Source organism: Notechis scutatus, chromosome Z (genome assembly GCF_049901735.1).
Source record: "Notechis scutatus isolate UNSWTSFEM ecotype Mainland chromosome Z, rNotScu1.2, whole genome shotgun sequence".
NCBI classification, from domain to species: Eukaryota; Metazoa; Chordata; class Lepidosauria; order Squamata; family Elapidae; genus Notechis; species Notechis scutatus.
The window spans coordinates 128,549,789-128,565,932 of record NC_142025.1 but is presented as its reverse complement, the minus strand read 5'-3'; positions in this window follow the sequence as shown (position 1 = coordinate 128,565,932).

Sequence of the window (16,144 nt, the reverse complement as noted above, 5' to 3'; positions counted from 1 at the left end):
GAAAACCATCTACTTTGTTTCATTGACCATGCTAAAACCTTTGATAATGTGGATCACAACAATCTGTGGCAAGTTCTTTAAAAATAAGGAGTACCAAAACTCCATACCTGTCACCTGAGTAGGCTCATGTCAGCTCTGCCTGTTTCGGCTTGGCACCTCACCTGTTTCCTGCCATCAAAATCCAAAAAGGGGAGGAGGAGGATGAAAACTCTCTCTCTCTCTCTCTCTCTCTCTCTCTCTCTCTCTCTCTCTCTCTCTCTCTCTCTCTCTCTATCTATCTATATATATATATATATATATATATATATATGTTTGTGTATGTGTGTGTGTTTGTGTGTATGTGATAGGAAATCAGGAGGGGGAAACCTGTTTGTACCAGCATCCCAAGCCCAAGCAACCTGAGTAATATACGGATTATCCCCAAATTTTAAATGTTCTCAAAACATGCTGGCGAGCTCTGTTTCACTGGAAATGTGTTTGTCTCTGTGTGTGTAATTGTGGGTGAACCTTTTTTGTACCTGGCAAATGTTGATGAATTCAGAACTGGCTTGACATTGCTACATTCAACACCTTTAATAAAATAACCCATTGCTTTATCCAAATGGGGTCGAGGGGCTTTCTTTCCTAAGGGATGAGATTGGGCCAGGTCCAGTGGTGGGCTGCTGGATCATCAGCGAGGTTCAGGTGAACCCATAGCTCCACCCACCCACCCATTGTGCTATGCTTTCCCTAAATAAGTAACTTTTCCCCCATCCAGTCTGCCCAGGTGAGTTCTGTACCGCTCTGCTGTACTCACTGGGGCTGCCTGAGTCGATTAATTGCTGTTTGAAGCTGAATTTCAGCACTAAAGTGCCTCATGTCCAGGAAACCCCTTTTCAACAAAAGTATAGCCCCCCTCTGGGCAGGTCTTACATCTGCATTTCAGCCAAAAAGCAACAGTTAGAACTGGACATGGAACAACTGATTGCTTCAAAAGAGGGTAATAAGTACAACAAGGCTATCAGTGGTAGGATTCAAATTATTTTACTACCGGTTCTGTGGGCTTGGCTTGGTGCGCGTGGCAGGGGAATGATACTGTAAAATCTCCAGTCAGGGTAGGATTTGCCGGTTCTCTGAACTACTCAAGATTTCCACTACCAGTTCTCCAGAACTGGTCAAAACCTGCTGAATACCACCTCTGAAGGCTATATATTGTCACCTTGATGGTTTAAATTATGTGCAAAGTACATCTTGTGAAATGCCAGGCTGGATGAAAACAAGACAGAATTAGGATTGCTGGTGGAAATATCAACAACCTCAGATTTGCAGACGATACTCCTCTAATAGTAGAAAGTGAAATGGTTCCCTTATTTAAAAGAAAAAATCCTGTTCAAATTTTTTAAATTTCTTTTTTCAATTTTTAAATTCTTTGTCCAAATTTTAATCTTTTTTCAATCCTTAAATACCATGTTTAATTTTAAATTCTTTTTTCAATTTTTATATCTTTTTCAATTTCTTTTTTCCACTAAACATTTGAAAAATGTAGTTTACTTACTTTAATTCTTTAGAAATTTTTAAATTTTAATGATCTAAAAAATAAAATAAAAAAAACACTGAAAAAAGAGGCAGATACTTAAAACAGGAAAGATAGTGATGAATTTTCAAGAGAACAAAGAACTCCTGTAAACTTTTAGCAACAGGAAAAATATTTAAATTTTTAGTTTTTAGCAAACAAAAAAAAATTAATTGAAATAGACACTGACATCTGCCCACATAGCTCAAATACTTTGGCAACCTAATGAGAAGAGAGAACTCATTGGAAAACACCCTGATGTTGTGAAAGAGTGAAGGCAAAAGGAGAAGAGGAGAAGAGGATAGCAAAGGATGTAATGGTGGGATTGAACTAATTTAACAACTGGTTCTTTCTAATGACCGGTCGGGCAGGGCTGGGGGTGGGGTCATGTGACTGAGTGGGCATGGCCAACTCCATGTTACTCATGGCAAGGTGGAGCAGTGTGACAGGTTGAAGTGGTGGTGGTGATGACCAGAACCTTAGCCTTACCTTTGTACAGCAACAGCCACAGTGATTCTCCAATGCCTTTTCTCTTTCTAGGTCTCGCTGTGAAAAGTCAGGGTTTTCTAAAAGGTTTTTGCAGTAGGAAATGGTGGGCAGCTACTTATGGCCTTTGTTGGTACAGCCGGACACAACTCCACCCCGAGACACTGGTCCTTGGCTGCCACTGCTTCTTTCCTTGTGCCAACAGCCTGCAGCCACTGCCTCTTTGCTGGCTCTAATGGCCTGCCGCCGCTGCCTGAGCATTGGACTAGATGACCTATGAGGTCCTTTCTAACTCTGATTATCTGTTATCTGTGCTAATGATCTGGACATTATAGCCTCTTTTCTGGCTGCAGCCTCTGCTTCTTTGCCAACATAAAGGTTCTGCAGCTGCTGCCTCTTTGCTGGACTGAACCAAAATGGTTTTGTGCCAACAAAGAGGCAGCGGCTGCCATCTCAGTTTCAGCTGAACAAAGAGGAAGCGGCTGCAGGCAGTTCACACTGGTAAAGAGGTGAAGTAAGGCTCACCACACAGGCAGATAGCTCGGCCCCATGGGTGGTGGTGGAGAAAGGTTAAGGATGGCTTGGCAGGGAGCTGGACTATGTGGGAGGCTAGGGCGAAGCCAGGGCATGTGGCAGGGGCTGGGCCAGGACTTTGGAATTGATTGCAGCATTGCAGGCACATCAGGCAGAGATCAGAGCAACTTACCTAGGCTGCGGGCATTGTGTGGGATGCCATGGTGAAGGCAGGCAACCTGTCTGGCCCACAGAGACCATGTGGTTGAGGCAAGCGAGGGAGCCAGAGAACAGCAGTAGCTATGCTGCAGGAATGATTCTAGGCACTGATCAAGGTGGGTGTGGTGAGATGAGGAGTGATGGTGCCGGGTGGGGTGGGGCCAGTCAGTGATGCAATTTATAAGTTCTCCAAACTGCACAAAAACAACCAGTTTGCTTGAACCTCTGCGAACTGACTGAATCCCACCTCTCAAAGAATTAGATGGCTAAATAGTGTCATCAGCACAATGAACATTAATTTGGGCAAATTCGGGAAGACAGTGGATGTCAGGGGGGTGGGGCTGGCATGCTATGGTTCATGGGGTTTCAAGACTCAGACAAGACTTAGTGACTGAATACCAACACAATAATTGGGGCATTACAGTAACACTTAAGTACAGGTGTTCATTGTTTAGTGACTGCTTGTTCAGCAACCATCTGAAATTGTAACAGTGCAGAAGAAGTGGTACTTATGACTTCCTTACTGTGCTCATATGATCACAATCCTAGAAGTTAATAATTGGCCTGGATTTCTGACTGTCATGGCAACCTACAGTTACTTGATTGTGATTTACAATATATCTTTCTGGCTTTCTACAAGCAAAGTCAATAGGAAAGGTAGAAGGAAATTGCAAGTAGTGATCACATGAAGTTGATGCTTTAAAAACTATGCAATCCTCACTTAACAATGGTAACTGGGGTCTTCCAGAACTGTTATTGCTAAACCAAATGGTCAAGGGATGTCACAACTTATAACTGCATCACTTAGCAATGGAAATCCAATTTCCAATGGCCATAATTAAGCAATGTCTGCCTGTTAAATTTACGACATAATGGAAGATAGATTTACTTTTAGTAAAGTCTAAAATTAATTTAGAAAATAATTTTAGGAAACTATATTCTACCTAAGAAATTAAGTCTCTAGAAGAGGTTAAGCCAGGGGTCTGCTACCTTAAACACTCAAATAGCCATTTGGACCCATTTCCCACAGAAAAGAAAACACTGGGAGCCAATAATTGAATAACTGATATGATAAGGTGGGCGTGTCCCACTCAACGTACTCACTCCCACTCAGTCACGTGACCACAGCCATGCCTACCCAGCCAGTCAGTAGGGCAGAGAACCAGTTGTTAAATTATTTGCCCCATCCGGGCCTGCCTCATCTCTCCCCTCCCCACCCCGTCTTGCCACATCCCGCCCTGAGTGTGTTGTTCAGCTTTCTCCCTCTCTCTATGTCTCTCTCTCTTTCTTTCTCTTTGTCTATCTGTGTCACTCTCAGTGTCTCTCTCTTATTCTGATTCTGGTTTTCCAGCACTTTATCTCTATCTGGGTCTCGCTGTCAGACAGACTGCAGCAGGAAATGGTGGGCAGCTACTTCCGGGCTTTGTTGGTGCTGGAAACACATGACCTATTCTCTGCCCCAAGCCACTGATCTGACCTGCAATAATGTCAAACCCCACATGGCTTTGTCATACCTAAGGATGAAGGAACTCCTGAACTGGTGCTGGGTGGAAGGAATCTGATGTTCGGAGACCGATGAGTCAATGAGCAGCTTGCTGATGATCAGCTGGTTGGCAGAGATCTGAAGATCAGCTGGCTATTGGGGAGTTGGGGCCTCACAACATCAGCTGCCTTCCGGCTTGATATAAAAAGTCAGTGACATCCGCGATGTGAGAACGAGCCACCGCTGCTGCCGCTGCTGTTACCAGGGCCAAGTGGGGCGGGATCGCATTGTGGCTCTGCATTGTAATGGGCTCCAGGAGGAGGAGTGGACCCCATCTCCTCCATTGTTTTTTTTTTTTTTGTAAAAGTTTTATTGATTTTAACAACAAATAAAAACACATAAAACATAAAACATAACATAAGAACATCATCATTCTTCATAAATTTACAGACAGTGTATCGGTTGGTTTATCACTCCTTTTTGTGCATCTATTTCATAGTCATCATAATAATTATGTTACATAATAACTCATATTATCAATCAACAATTATATATCCTAATATCCTTATTAAACAATCATTTGACTATAATTTAACTAATTCATGCTTAAGCGAGATAACTATAATTTAGTTAATTTATAACAAATCGTAAAATCATACCAAATCTATCTTAATATAATATTCTAAAAATATTATCAAAACCAAAATATATATATATTCTATTATTATATTGTTTTATCTAACCATTGATAAAAAAGATCCCAAACTTCATAGAATTGTTTATCTTCTTGTTCTCTAATTTCAAATGTCAATCTACTCATTTCAGCACATTCCAGTATTTTCTTAATAATTTCTTCCTCTAATGGTATTTTCTCACTCTTCCAATTTCTAGCAAATACAATCCTAGCCGCTGTTAACACATTTACAATCAAATACTTTAAGTTTTTATTAAATGTATCAGGTAAGATTCCCAGTAGAAATATCTCTGGTTTCAAATCTATATGTTTTTTGGTCATTTCTTCCAACCATATGTGAATTCTAGTCCAGTATTTCCTGGCCTCCTCACAAGTCCACCACATATGGTAATATGAGCCAGGGATCTGATGACATTTCCAACACTTTTCAGATTTATTCTTGAACATTCTTGCTATTCTTGTCGGGGAAAATGCCACCTGTAAAACATCTTATACAAATTTTCTTTATATGCTACTGACATTGTCATTTTATAATTTTGAGACCACAATTTTTGCCATTTTTCTAAATCAATCCCATATCCAAAGTTCTTCCCCCAAACAATCACTGTTTCTTTGACTTGTTCTTCCTCTAATTTAATTTCCAACAAATAACTATATAGTTTTTTAATCACTTTTTCATCAGCACCTGTCAAAATCCCATCTAAATCCGTCAATTTATCATAAAATCCTTCTGTTTTAGAATCTTTAAGATACCTTGAGTGTATTTGCGCATATGAAAACCAATTCATCTTTATATCTTGTTCTTCTAGCTTTTGCATCGTTTTAAGTTCACCCTTTTCATCCAGTATTTCCCCATATCTAACTGTTTGTTCCTTCTTATAAATTATGGGATAGGAAAAAGCTTCAATAGTTGATAACCAAACTGGAATTTTCAAATAACATTGTTTCTTAATTTTCTCCCAATTCAACCATAACGATTCCCGTATATAGTGCCTTCTGAAATAACCCTGCGATTTAGTTCCCTTATACCATAAAAAAGCATGCCAACCCAATAATACCCATCTCCTCCATTGTGAAGCACACTAAATTTCGCTGTGCTTCACAAAGTGCTGTGAGAGCATCACGCAGGCCATGGAAGTGGCAACAGCAATGGTGTCAGGAGCTGCAGCAGAGGGCTGAAAGAGCCGCAGGTTGCCAACCCCAGAGATAAGTGGAGGAAATTCAGGACTGAAGGGCATTGACATTTCTTTTATTGGATGCATTAAAGTAGAGCCAGAGTCAACATCAGCAGGAGCCTGCTGGAATTTGAAATCCAGCATTAAGTGGATACATGATTTAATGGCTTAAATGTCCATCATTTGAAATTTATTATTGTTTCATCCCTTGGGAGTTCATATGTCTCACAAAGAGTAGGCTCAAAATAATATCCCACCTTTATCCTCTTTTACTAAGTGCACTGAGATATTAAAAAGACCTTCACTCCCTTCCCTTCTCCTCTTAGACCCATGTTCTTGGAAGCATTTAAAGTCGCTCTCATTCTTCTCCATCCATTTGCTCTAAAACTGTGCATGTCTTGTTGTGAATAACTGGGTGTAGAAATGGTCTATGAAAAGGCCAGAACCTTATGCCTCATAAAAAGGGAACATCAGCCATGGTGGCACAGTGGTTGGAATGCAGAACATGAAGAAGAAATCATCTTAGAATCACCATCTGTCATTTTTGGTTTTGGGCTTGACAGGAAGTAAATTTCATCAAGAGAAGCATTATTCTAAGGAATTTTGTAGAATGCCCTTTACAATTCTAATTTCAGTATATGAATATTTTTATTACTGAATACATTATTACATCTCACTTTTTGATTTTCAGGCATCAATATTCCTGGAAACTATTGTTTGGTAGCGTTTATGGACACATGATGCACAACTACAGATATGTTGGTTTCTGCACTACTCTACTAACAGACTTACCTGCCACCACAATTGATTGTGAAAATGTTTCCGTCTTTCTTTCATCCTTGTTGATACTCTGGATTTGAACAGAGAGAGATATTGCAAAGCATGTGCTACAGCATAGACTGCATTGTAAATATTGTAACTCTGGCCACTCATTAGTGTTTCAAACACAGATGTGGGAAGATTCTGAAGTCTCTCCTGCCCAGTACATTTCTTCTCAGAGGTCTCAGTTTTTGAATTTGGAAAGAAACAGTTGAATGCCTGTTCCCAAAAATCTTTTTGAAAATGATCATTCTGGTTGTTGTTGTTGTTTGGATTCAAGTTTTGAATAAATTCTTGGAAATCTTCGACCTGCTTTGTGTGAACTGCAAATGATAAAGCACCATGTAGGAAATGGATATCCCAAGATTTTTGAATGGCAACTGATGTGTAATCTGTCTGAGCATTTATAAGCCAGATCTTATTCTTCCTTGGTATATCCTCCACTTCTGAACACTGGAGGAAAATTCTCAGATGTGCTAAGGACTGAACTAAATTTCACCATATAAGATTATCACATTGGCTGTGCTGTTCATGAGAACATTATATATGTAATCCTTCATCTATAGTATGAGTAAAATCACTGTAAAAAGCCACATTTGGTAACTCTGCTATGAATTCAATACAGATGCCATGCTCAGAAAATGTGGGGAGCACCTCCTGGACTAATTTTTCTCCTTTTTCATCCTTTATTACAAGAATCCTAAACCAGGTCCATCTCATCAGAGAAGCTGTTGAGTGTGAACGGAAACGTCCAAACGCCATCTTATTTGGACTAGAACAGGGGTCCCCAACCACCGGTCCGGGACGGTACGTCCGCTGAACAACTCCTACCGGGCACGGCTTGCTGGGCGCCGCCATCTTTTTCATGAAAAGTGCTTCCAGTGAGCTTTTCGGGTAGAAAGCTCACCGGAGCACGTTTTCATCAAAAACAGATGGCGGCGCCAGCGCTTCCGTGAGCTTTTCCGGTAGAAAGCTCACCGGAAGCATTTTTTCATCAAAAAGATGGCGGCGCCCAGCTGATGCCGGTACCGGGCGCGGCGCCCAGCTGATGCCGGTACCGGGCAGCGGCATCAAAAAGGTTGGGGATCACTGGACTAGAAGACAGCATTGTCAATGATGACATCACAACTGTCCGAAACATCATCAGAGATTACCAAGCATCAACCATCTCCGGTGATGAAATACTTGACATTTCCCGCATTGACCGAGAGCTCAAAAATAGAGACGGCTCTGTGGCCCCATGCTTGTGCAGGATCATTTGCAAAAATGAATCAAGCAAACGTAAACTCATTTACACTATAAACTCACTCGCCAAAACCAACACCAACCACAAAAACCTCCGTTGCCGCCCTGACTTAACCATACAGCAATGTGCCCGCTCCCGTGCACTCCGCATCGAACTCAAAACCCGTCTAGACAATGGAGAAAAGGACCTGTACATTGACTACCATGCTGACTGTATCAAAAGTAAGACACGTAACCCAATACCCAACTTTTACCCTCAACCACCACCCTACATCAACCACCTACCACCACCCACCATCACCCAAAACTACCCACCACCCACCATCACCCAAGACTAGGCACGCACGCCCCAACTACCTCAATCCCAACTGCTGCCGGACTTAAATGCAAACTACTCAATGCAAGAAGCCTCGTGAATAAAATACCTGAATTTCTCATCCTCTTAAATATGGCTAACTTCGACATTATATTTGTCTGTGAAACATGGCTCAATGCATCTCTCCCGACTCCATTACCACAGTAAGAGACTATCATGTTTACCGATCAGATCGTGAAAATCGTCGAGGAGGTGGTGTTGCTATATTCTATAAAAATCCTTACATCTAAAAATATCCAAGTTACCCAGGAGCTTGCCCTTCCTGAAACCATCATCTGTGAACTATCCTTAAATATCACAATTCGATTCTTACTATGTTACAGAGCACCTGATTATGACATCGAACATGTAAACAAGCTAAATACACTACTAACATGGGCTACATCCTGCCCATACCCTTTTATCTTTCTTGGAGATTTCAATCTACCTCATATTGACTGGACCCTAAATAATTGTACAACTGAAATCATACACACAACCTTCTACAATGCTATTACAAATCTAGGTCTTGAACAACTAGTAACCAACAACACTAGACTAAACAACTGCCTCGATCTCATCTTCTGCAATAGTTTGAATTTAATTTACCGAATACAAACCAAAGAACCCTTTTCCAGTAGTGACCACAATATGATTGACTTTTGCCTCAACATACGTCCACACAAAAATCACCACAATGATGTCATCCCTAATTGTAACTTCAAAAAGGCAACTATGATCTTATAGATAACGATCTCTCATCCCTCGATTGGCAATCTCTATTCACTGGATGCAATACTGTTGAAGACCATTACAACATATTTTTACTTGAAGTCAAAAGAGTCATCAAACTATATGTTCCAACAACAACTCCAAAAACAAAACAAAAAAGCAGATTACCCATATCAATAAGGAAACTTCAATCCAAAAAGAGATCACTCTGGCGGAAAAACAAATCTGGTCACGTTGCTAATTTCAAAAACCGATACAAAAATTTATGCCACCAGATAAAGACCGAATGCACCAATTACCACATTAAACAAGAGGAAAACCTTCTAAGCACCAATTCCACCCGTGCTTTTTACAATTTTGTAAACAACAAACTAAAAGACTCAAGGTCCATCCCTCCCTTGATAGGACCTGATGGTAAAGACTGCAGCGACGACACCATTAAAGCCAACATCTTTAACACATTTTTCGGCTCAGTGTTTGTAAACAGTAATGGATCATGCCCAATGTTTCCTAGCCGTACCACAGATAACAATAATGATCTAATACATATCGATTTTACAGTAGACAACGTTGAAAAAGCACTCGCAACCTAAAACCATCTCTATCTATTGGACCGGATGGAATATGTGCCTACTTCTTAAGAAAGCTATCCACTGCCATAGCCAAACCTCTAAGCATAATCTTTGAAAAATCTTTCAGAACCAGCTCCTTGCCCAACCTATGGTTACAAGCCACAGTCATCCCCATCTTCAAAAAGGAGACCCAAGCCTAGTTGAAAATTACAGACCAATCTCCTTATGCTGCGTCACCTGTAAAGTCATGGAATCAATTATTAACCAATCCATCATCCTCCATTTAGAGACAAATAACCTACTCTCCAATAAACAATTTGGTTTCAGAAAAAAACTATCCTGTAATCTGCAACTCTTACACTGCAAAAACATATGGACTACACAACTCGACCAGGGCAAAGCAATAGACGCAATCTACATAGACTTCTGCAAAGCCTTTGATTCAGTGGTACACGACAAACTACTCCTAAAAATAAAATCTTATGGTATCTCTGGACAACTGAATAACTGGATAGAAGCATTCCTGTCAAACAGACAACAAATGGTCAAAATTGGGAACGCCCTATCAAATCCAGTATCTGTCAATAGTGGTGTTCCCCAAGGCAGTGTTCTAGGACCAACTCTCTTCATAATCTACATAAACGACCTTTGTGATCATATCAAGAGCAATTGCTTTCTCTTCGCTGATGATGTAAAGCTGTTCAATACCACAGACAATACTACTACCCTACAAAAAGATCTAGACTATGTATCTGAATGGTCTAACATATGGCAACTTCAAATCTCAACAAATAAATGCTCTGTCTTACATATTGGTAAAAAAAATCAGAAAATAAAATACAAGCTGAATTGTCAAGATCTTGTTGATGACCCAAGCTCTGTAAAGCAGGGTCCCCAACCGCCCGGTCCGCGGACCGGCACGGCGCGTGAACAAGCCTTACCGGGCCGCTGGTTGCTGGCGCCGCCATCTTTTTGGTAAAAAAGCAATTTTTCAATCAAAAAGATGGCGGCGCAAGCGCTTGGTGAGCTTTTCCGGGTAGAAAGCCATTTCTACCGAAAAAGCTCACCGAGCTGATAGCGCTGATTTTTTGATGAAAAATCACTTCCGTGATGTCACCGGAAGTGATTTTTCGTCAAAAGATGGCGGCGCCCAGCTGACGCCGAACCGGGCGCGCGCGCAGCTGACGCCGGAACCGGGCCACGGCATCGAAAAGGTTGGGGATCCCTGCTGTAAAGGACCTGGGAATACTCACCTCTAATGATCTAAGTGCTAGAGCCCACTGCAACTACATAGCCAAAAGGCATTAAGAGTTGTTAACCTAATCCTACGTTGCTTTTTTTCTCTGGTAATATCTCACTACTAACCAGAGCATACAAAACATTTGCTAGACCAATACTCGAATACAGCTCATCAGTCTGGAATCCTTATCACGTATGTGATATTAACACAATTGAGAAAGTCCAGAAGTATTTCACAAGAAGAGTTCTCCACTCTTCTACCCGTTGTAGAATACCTTATGCCACCAGACTCGAAATTCTAAAACTAGAAAACCTCGAATTACGCCGTCTTCGGTCCGACTTAAGCATGGTATATAAAATCATACATTGCAATGTCCTACCTGTCAATGAATACTTCAGCTTTAACCATAACAACACAAGAGCACACAACAGATACAAACTCAAAGTAAACCGCACCAAACTTGATTGCAGGAAATACGACTTCAGCAATAGAGTGGTCAATGTCTGGAATACTCTACCCACTCTGTAGTCTCTTCCCCAAACCCCAAAAACTTTAACCTTAGACTGTCTACTATTGACCTCACCCCTTTCCTAAGAGGTCTGTAGGGGCGTGCATAAAGCGCACCAACGTGCCTACCGTCCCTGTCCTATTGTTTCTCTTATTCTTTTATTTTTCTTATATGTACCCATTTCATATATTCACAACTATGTATACACTTGTACTTATTATCTTGTAAACAATTGACAAATCAAATAAATAAAAATAAATAAAATAAATACAGCAGCCACTGCAGGAGGCCCTTATGTTGGTAGGATTCATTCGGAAACATTTGTTGGAAGAAAACTGCTTGAGTCTCTTTATCCATGACTGGAGCAGATCCATAGGTCAACTACAGATAAATAAACATATGCAATTGCAAACATCTAGGTGACCTTCTGAAAACATATACATTCATTTGATTTCTTCGGTATCTTTGACCTTATATACTGCAATTATGCAACCAGCTGGTTGTTTTAGGAAATATCAACAAGATGTCACCCTTGTGGTATCCACAAATACATTTTTCTGAAGTAGTCTCATTGTGAATATTTCAAATTTGAACCATAGTTCAGTGTATTGAATTGGGGCATGTTTTGCTGTGTCAAATATCCCCATTTCCTGTTCAGAATTACAATTGTTCATGCTGCTGTGATGACTCTATGAAACAGAAAATATTATCTAGGGATCTGAAAGGTCACTCTTTTTTGCAAAAAGGATCATATAGATGTTTGTGGAATATAGATGATAATGTATATCTTCAGCACATCTTACCTGAGGTACTTTGTAGATGCACAATACAGTTGCCATGTGAAGAGAGATGTCAGATGCCCCAATGACTGCAGTCAACATTTTTGTGATCCCACATTTTGTAGTTAGGGATGAATTTTCCCTGAGTGAAAGGCAGCAACATTGAGGCAAAGTAAGTCCAACTTGGACTAAAATTGCTGTTAAAAATGTGGAAGCCCATTGTGACATTGGGTAGAATCTGGGGGTTTTTCCTTAATCCCTTTTACAGTAAAAATTAAGGTGAGGATATGCTGGTAATTCTGAAAAACTATTCTGTAAGGCAAAATAAAATAACACAGTAAGAAAGGTTTCTTTCACATTTTGTGCCTTGCAATCCTTCGGTAAAGCATATTTTGTGGAATGTGTTTAATAATTCTTATTTCTATGTTCTACTATTATATGCAAATGGAAATTGCTACTTTTTGGTTCCAGAAATATCAGAGAAAACTTATCGTGGGAAATATGTGCTTTCCCTTCCTTAACTGCAGTAACAGCTTTATAAATATAAGCAGACATACCTATATATTAAAAGATATTAAGATGTGATTTGTTATAAATGGAGATTTGATCTCTATTTCAACTATTTTAACTTTACTTGGAAACTTGAACAAAAGTATAATTTTACTTAATTTATAGACATCCTATTTTAGATGTTCTTTTCTGGAGTTTTTGTCATTAGAGTAAAATATTTCAAACTTCATGTGATTTACCAACAAGATTCAGAACTTGACAATAAATTAATGATGTACTTACATAAGTCCCTCATGAAATGCCTGAGAAGGATCTTGAAAGAAAGCAATGGGACTTGAAGATGCAAAGAAGGCAGAAATAATGCCAGCAATATTAATGTCTCCAAGCTGATGATAGGTGTGCCGAATAGTAAGAGGCTCCTGAAAGTCACATTGAAGCCACTCCACTTCAGGCAATACTATCAATAGTAACGCTACAAAGACTAACATCTTCCATGAGTGTCTTCTTTCTGTGTACAAATGCCTCTCTCTGCAACAAGATGTTTGAAGTAGATCAGACAGATCTACCATTTGGAGATGTTTTTCAGACACAACTCGAGAGTGCAACATACTAACAAATCAGCAGCCAGAGTTTTAGGGCTCCAAACCATGAGTTGGAATAGGATGGGGACAATAAATACCATTATTCAGTGTTAGTTGGTCTTATTTTCATAGAGTTCCATAGGATTTGGGAGAGATGAATTGGTTAATTTCATAATGATAGTAAGACAGTCACATATATGAACAAGTTCAAAACATGTGAGGACTTGCAAAGGAAGGAATGCATGAGTGACAAGACAAAAAAATACAATCATTAGATCCATAAAGTGAAATGGATATGTAAATATATGTATGTGTAAAGGCATTACTATAATTCTATTCTATTCTATTCTATTCTATTCTATTCTATTCTATTCTATTCTATTCTATTCTATTCTATTCTATTCTATTCTATCCAATTCTGCCCATCCCTCATTATGATAGTGTAAGCATTCAATAATATTTAAAACAGTCTTCACATTATTTCATTGCTGTCTTTTTGACAGAAAGCCTGCTTGATCTTCATGTATATACCTGTAAAATCTTCTTTCGGCTTTCTACCAAAATGGCAGCAAAGAGTTTGTAATCCATGTTTAATAAGGAAATTGGCATGGGGTATTCCTCCTTTCCGCCATAGTATAGCATTTACTCTGGCTTTAGTGGATGGAGAAGTTCATCCTCAAAGAATTTATAATATTGGCTCCAATATCCTTTTTTTCTTTTCCTGATATTTTTTTCTTCTAAAAATTATTGTGCTGTATGAAGTAGCCCCTCATAAGCATTTTACTAGCATCCCATACTGTCATTAAGCTTGTTGCTTTACTTAAAGCAAAGAGTACTCAAAGTACTCTTGCAGTTCCTTATTATAGTCTTTTACAATCCTTTCCTTTTGTAGACTAGCTTCATTTAATCTCCATCTAAAACTCGAGCTCTTTGCGCTTCAAAACTGATAATCGATTAATCGATACATTTAGTCAGAGCTTCAAAACCAGAAGTACAGGATTATGATCAGAAAAAGATTTAGGCAGAATGTCTACTTTCAGAATTTTATTTGGAAGAAGGCGGAGCCTCCTCGCCGACGGACAGTAGATCGCAACTCTCTGCGGCTATCATTCGAGCTCTTTCGTCGGAGAGCCCCAATCATTCTGATTAGGGGCTGAAACTGCCTTGGAGGGGCAGCGGAGTAAGAGGAAGCAGCAAGCCTGATTGTGGGGAGCCGCATCTTCCTCCCCACCTGGGCTTGTTTTTTTTCCTCCCGAAGAAGACTGCAGCGGTGGTCTAAAATGGCCATCCTGAAGAGGAGGACTAAGATTTGTGCAGGAGGGAAGAAAGAGGTGGATAACATCTGAACCGGGACAACTGGGCAATATAACTAAACAAAAGTACCCTGGGATTAAGGTAACATAGAATTTTTAAGAAGAGAAAAGTGAGCGGCGAAATTACAAAGGGACAGAGAAAAAAAAGAAAAATATTTTTGACAGCTAAATGGGGCTTCGAACTGGGAAAGGAAGAAGCTGGAATTAAAGACTTAATGAAATTGGACTAAAATAATTTGGGAATAAACAAGTATAAAATTAAAGCTGGACTTAAGATTGTCAAAGAATAATAATAACAAAGTTTACAAATTGGAGACTGGATTGTGTTGGAATATTGAGGTTCAAAAAACCTTAAATAAAAAATAGGGGGAAAAGGTGAAGACTTTGTATAATGGAGAGTGTCACCTTTTGATAAAAAATTTGGTTCAAATAAAAGGGAAAGCATCCTGTTTTTGAATGAATTGGTGTGGATATAACATTACAGAAATATTGAAACAAAGTAAGAATTTTAGAAATTGAAAGCAGAACCAGAATAAAGGAAAAAGCAAGTAAAGATTGTTTGTGGGACTGATTGATGTTTTTGATATAAACTCTGGACTGGAATAACTGAGAACCTTAAAAAACTGAAAGAAGAAAGAAGGAAAGTAAAAGTGGTTTCTTTTTGTGGACTTTAACGATCATAAAATATAACAATGATGATATCTCTTCGGGAATTAAAAATGGAACTTAAAAATATGAGAGAATTACTCCAGGAAAGAGGCGAATCACTTTGCTCTGTGCTAGAAAAAATGGAAATGGCGATTGAAGAACAAGAAGAAAGATTTTCAGAGGAGGAGGAATCGACTCAAGGAGAAGACATTTTAAATAGACAATTAACACAAAGAACGCTACAAAGAAGTGGGGAAAGAAGGAAGGTTAAAAAGTTGAGTTTTAAGAAAGCAATTAAAAGAGGGAATACCTGTGAAGTCAGGAAAGGCAGGAAGATTCAGCAGAAAAGGGGAAAGGAAGATATTAAGAAAGAGAGGGATATAATTTGGAATGAGAAAAGATATGGGGAAAAGAGTGGGAGGAGAAGTAGCAAGAAACAGGCATATGAAAGAAAGAAATACAGAAATAGTAAAATGTTGAAAGGAAATTGTTTCTTTACAACTAAAAGAAGGAATACCTGTGAAGTCAGGAAAGGCAGAAAGACTCAGCAGAAAGGGGGAAAGAAAGATATTAAGAAAGAGAGGGATATAAACTGGAATGAGAAAAGATATGGGGAAAAGAGGGGGAGGAGAAGCAGTAAGAAACAGGCATGTGAAAGAAAGAAACATAGAACTAGTAAAATGTTGAAAAGAAATTGCTTTTTCAGAGATAATGGTTGAT